The sequence below is a fragment of the Patella vulgata genome, chromosome 1, assembly GCF_932274485.2.
Source record: "Patella vulgata chromosome 1, xgPatVulg1.2, whole genome shotgun sequence".
In the NCBI taxonomy this organism is placed as follows: domain Eukaryota; kingdom Metazoa; phylum Mollusca; class Gastropoda; family Patellidae; genus Patella; species Patella vulgata.
This window is the reverse complement of record NC_065879.2, coordinates 19,964,650-19,970,668: the sequence shown is the minus strand read 5'-3', so window position 1 is coordinate 19,970,668 and position 6,019 is coordinate 19,964,650.

The following is a 6,019-nucleotide window of genomic DNA, read 5'->3' as shown; positions in this document are numbered from 1 at the left end:
GTGGCTCAGTGCGTAAGACACCGGCCCGGGGTTTTCGGGTTTGCTCCCGATGTTACCTGAGAAAGTTCTTCGGACAGTCAGCAAAGACGATTTAGTCAGGACTACATACAAGTGAAACATTATTCGTTCATTGGAGAGATAGTTTTAAAAGGGAGACAACTACAATTAAGCGTGCCAATTGGAATTGGACCACCATTAATTTAATAGTACGAAAAAACAAAAGTCCAGTGTACACATTGGCGCGCACGTAAAATACATCTTTATTATTGGAATTTGAAATAAACGTCCACAGGCCGTCGCTGGTGCATGCCCGTCTCCATTAGACCAGTCGGTATAGAAAATTTGGACGTTAAACCCCATTGTATTTCTGTTGGAGAGAATAAGACGATTATAAAGTGTATTTATGTTGGTTCAGGATATGTAGGTCATAGCTTCAAGATGAAGACACGGGTGACTATTAAATGCACGCCGTCTCCTTATCCATAAAATCCTAATGTAGCAAAACATGACACCCCCATCTGCGTACATTGTCGTGTAAACGCAAATTGGTTTTATTACGAAAATTATTATCCGGTCCTAAATAACAAAGATTGCACTTTGAAGGTTAACCAGGAGACTGGGTTAAAACACCGGCGATCGTTCAACCAAATTAACTTTGTCGTACAAACCAATTAAAAAAAAAAACCCTGTTTTTTTACCTATCTTCGAGAAGGAATTTTAAAAAGCTGTGTGGCCGGGTCGGCTTAAATGCAGGGGCAAATTGACGAAATGCACCCATGCGTAACCAGCTCTAACCTTTAACCGACGGGGCCAAAATAGTTAACACTTGCCAGACATATAGAAAGTGTGAACGCACCACTATCCTGTCATAAAAGAACGAGGTAATCTGAATTGTGTTCATTCAATCTGATTAAACCAATGATCCTATTTCGTTTCGTTTATTATAGTTCAAAATTTCGTTTTACTTGTCTTTACTGTGGGCCATCGAAAGTATAAAAAAACGAAACGAAATATAGATCTGTATTTTAATCAGATTGGCGTTCATTTAAAAAAAAAATTAGTGTGAGGGTCATCTCTAAATTGGAAGAACCAAAAATTGTGGACGAAAGTGTCCAGATTAAAGCGAAACAAATGATGTTTTCATTTTATTAATACCCCGTTCACAAACGAAGATGTTTGTCGTGGCGGGCGACGCTGTGCCTAACTGTCATCGATCAGAAGCCGTCGTACATTAAAGGACAATATTGGTGTCAGTCATTATCACATATGTGAATGGGATAGACCTAATTAAACACAGAGATCATTGCTACGATAGCTGAGTAATACAGGTTTCCTGAATCGGAAGCGACGAACGCCAAAGGAAAACACGAGTCATCTCTCTATATAACTGACTGAAGTGACGAGTGATAACAGATACATGGGCGAATTTCTGCTCACTAACAATTCCTTCCAAGACCAAAAGTTGTTGTGTTTAACCATCTCTATCACATGTGATAATGACTGGCACCAATATTGTCCTTTAAGCATAGTTTTTGGGAATTGGATGGGATTTGAAGTCTAGTAGACACAATAACATTATTATTGTTAATTTCTATGGTTACGTGTGCATTGCAAGGTCTTTTGCGGTTAGATCTATTTGACAAGGCCAAGCGCACAATTTCCTCAAAGTTAGGAGATGTAAGACCTAGCCCCACACCTTACACTAACCCTAATCCACCATCCTCGGCAACAATCGCGTACCCTAACCCTGTTTCCATCTCGTGACCTTATGAAATACGCGCCCGGGCTTGTCAAATAGATCTAGCCCTTCTTTCACATGTGCAAGAGAATATGTACACCGGTAGATCTGGGCTCTTTGGCGGCATTCAGAGAAAATCTGGCTAGATAAGTGTCGAAGGGTCTCCTCCGCCCTTGGAGTTATTCGAAATGAAATGAAATGAAATGGAGTTTAACGTCCTACTGTTCTGCTTCTAACCTGGGCTAATGTAGACAGTGTGCTATGAGGGAAATTTTGCCCGGACAGCGGCACTACGGCCTACTCTTATATCGAATTCCAACTGCCAAGGGATCTTTTACGTGCACGCCAATGTGTACACGGGACCTCGGTTTTTCGTCCCATCCGAACGAGTTGACAGCTTTCCTTGTCAGTCCCTCCGTCCTGCATCACTGGCAAGGGAGAACCACGCCGGAAAATCTGGATGAACTTTCTCGGCCAATGTAGGGATCGAACACCCGACCTCCAGGCTAGCGAGCTAGCGTCTTACCCACTTAGCCACGTGATCCCCGGAGTTATTCGAACCCGGACTCTAGAATTGGTGGTAAATGGGTGTAGGTTACGAACTCGGACTCTAACATTGGGGATAAAAGGGAATGGGGTTCGATCCCGGAATCTAGCATTGGGAGTATCTGGGTGTAGGGTACGAACCCGGACTCTAGCATTTGGGGTAACTGGGTGTAGGGTAGGAAGCCCGACTCTAACAATGGGCATTTGGGGTAACTGGATGCAGGGTAAGTCGAACCCAGATCCTAGCATTGGAGGTGGCGGGGGGGGGGAGCTGTGTGCAGGGTAGTTACACTCTGCAAACGAATTTAACATCAGTCTTCATTAGCCCAGTTGGTGCAGAACAGTTGGACGCTAAACCTCATTTTAGTTCATTCCATTAACAGATTTTGTTATGTAATTAGTAACAAAGATTTATTAGTAGGCTAATATAATTTATTACACTTTTGCACTTTTGGGTATTTTGTATAAATCTCTGTTAAGGCATAAAACTACGCAATGAAATTACTACATCATAGCCCTGTTTTTATTTCCAAGTACTAAACTTTGGATTTGTGTTGACTCCCTCTTTCATCTTTGAAATTAAAAAATGTTTGCAAATTAATTTTAGCTTTTGGGTCTTGGCCTTTTGTACTTTTATCCGTTTTTCTGTGGTTCTTCTTCTTACGAGTCTTACCACTAGACGGCGGTGTTGTGTCTGGATTTCGTTTCTTCTCGTGAAGCACCTTATAAGGCAGTGCTTCCATATGTCTCGCGTCTAATATGACAGGCCCGTGGTCGTAAATAACGTTATCTTTCTTTTCACCATCACCCTTTGCTTCATCGTCACTAGGTTCACCAAATGCAGTGGCTTCCTCTTCTACACCGTCCTCGTCTAGAAACGAATCTTCGGTGAAGGAATGGTCAAACGACGTGTCCAGGTGTTTGTTTGGAATTCCTCTAGTTTTGATTTTCAACTTCTCCTCAGGTATGCACCCCTTTTTAGCTTTCTCCGCGCCAACATGGTCGTCCATGCGATACGTGCCAATATCAAAGTTTTCCTGCTGGAATGCGATCGAATATTCTGATCCGTCAGGCAGCGAATCTTGTAAATCAAGAGACGAATTGACCTGAATGCATTTCTCATTTTTACGGACATACCGGGAGGGATCTTTGGGAAAATATCTGGTGGATTTTCTGGATGGGGAAATGCAATAGACGGTTGGTTCCTCAACACCCGTATCCGTGGATTTATCAGCAAATGAACTGGGAACTTCACGAGGTGATTCTTCTTCGTTTTCTGATTCGGACTGTGAATTTGATAAGCTCCTTGCATGCTCCATCCTGGCAATGTTCCTATATTCGGTATGCTCGAGGGGTTTTCGTGAAGGTTCAGTATTCCCCCTTCTGACGGGACTCTCAGAGAGGTCAGTTTTACGATTTCTATATACGTAAGTCTTGTTTGACTGTGATGACCGTCTGGTCTTTGAAGAATCTGTGAGTGATAATCTGAAGGCTCTTGCGACTACGCGTCTCTCGATATCATCCTTAAAATATTCATTTTCTTTGAGATAAGTCACAAATTGCCGCTCCAGAGAGTCGCTAATCCACCTGTCGCCTGTGTGCATAAGATAGTGATTTACTAAACGAACCAAAATCGGCTTTTTGATGACTAATTCTGTCGATCTAAAAGCTTCGGTACTTTTTAGCCTAACAATTATCTCGCCTTGGTGCAGCACGGTGCTTAAGTCTATCGGAAGATTGGGAAGTTCGGGAAGTGATGGATTAGGCATCGATTTTCGTACAGGTAACTTTGAGTTCGTAGATAATTTAGCATTTGATTGTTTCAGGTTTAAGAGATGTCTATTATCTCTGTCAATGAGCAGTTCTATCTTCGTTTTCATCGGGATATCTGGACTCCCACTTCCCTTGATCTGGATATCTGTAGAATCAATCTCTTTGATTGGGCTATCCTGGTCACCTTTGCTTTTGATTGGTTTATCCTGATCGCCTTCGCCTTTGAACGGACCTGTTTTACTATTATCTTTTATTGTAGGGATATCAGGATTGTTTGGTTTGATTTTGTTATCTCCCCCTTTCCTTGTATCCATGGTATAGTCCGTAGTGAAGATATTGTAATCCACTTTCTTCTTGGGCGCCATTCTTAAAATATTAAATGGGACTTCTTCATCTCGATTATTATCGATCTCCTCTGGGGTATCTTTGATCTCCGATTTCGTATATGCATTTTCGTCGCCACTATCATCTTCCACAGAAAAACATGATTTTAATAATGAAGATTTATGATGAACCTTTAGTTTAATTCTATCTGAATTAGGCCTACTTTTTTCAGAAACTGGATTAGAACTGAGATCACGCTCATTATCACTTTTTGAGGCTTGTGAATTCACACTGCTGGAATTTAATAAAATTTCTTTTGGGGGTGAAGCGAGAGATTTCAAATTTGATTCGGGAGTTTTAACAATGCATGGCGGTTCAGATACATCGTTTGGCGAATCTAGTTTCACAATGTCCTTGCTTTTAGAATCTGCAGTACCTTCTGATTTTGACGGTGGATAATTAATTAGGCATAGATCTACTGTTTTTGACTTTTCCGTGTTTTCAGAATTAGTTAAACTCAAACGCTTTCTATTTACGCCATCTTTAAAATATCGAGAGGACCTTTTTGTTCTTCTTTTTGTATATAGTTTTTTTCGATTTTGGTGAACCTCCACGGGTCCGATTTTGATAGGCTCGTTTGTCTTTATCGCACTATCACCAAATATGGATTCGTTATAAGATGCTGACTCGGCTTTAGTCATACGTTTTGATATTGGCTCACTCCATGATGTATACAGGGGTTGTTTTTCATATGTTGATGCTAAATGTGGGCTACTGGGCTTTTGGACTTGGTCAAAATTTCGCATATCAAAAATGATTTTATTGTCATGTGTTATATCTACCTCCGTTTGGGTCTTTTCCAATTCTGTTTGTTCTTCCACAGTTTCTGTGATCTCCTTTTCTTCCTTGGTAACACGCCGGTCATCATTTTGATTCTGCTTTGAATTTAAAGTTTCTTCGTGATTGACATTAAGACTCTGTTGATTATCGGTAGATGAAGGTGCAGATATATTCGTTTCTGTTGACACTGGATTTGGTGGTGGTATAGTGACAATTTCCGTCTTCTCTCCCATAGACGAATCTTTTTTTATTTCTTCCTCTGACGAGGGGGCGTCAAGTCCCTCGTCGCTTTTTAGATTGAAATTTACATACGAGTCATCCAATGCAGATATTGTAAAACCACTCACAGTTGTGGCCCCTGATATAGTTGAAGATGTGTCGATGTCGTAAACCTGGTAAATTTCGGGGCCACTGCCCCCTCTCAAAATGCGTCGAACATAATTTCCGAAGCGATAAAAACAGTTCACAATGCCAAATAATATTTGTCGGATACCGCTTCTACTTTTACTGTCAGTGTCTAGTTCTGGGGATTCTTCTTCCTTCATACTTTGACTTCGTCCCATCATCTCTATTCAAGAGATTATTTTAAACAAAAAATAAACAAAGCCGCCATTACTTGACTAAACAACCTCTGTGTTTTGACGTGATTCATTGCCTGGCGACTTTACATACATTTCAATAGTTCTATATGACGTCATCCCATGTTTGACGTCATATTTATTTTATTTAGAGTCAACAGACTTGAGAAATTTTATGAGGGACACCTCATCATTTTTACGCATCGAATCGTTTGCAAAC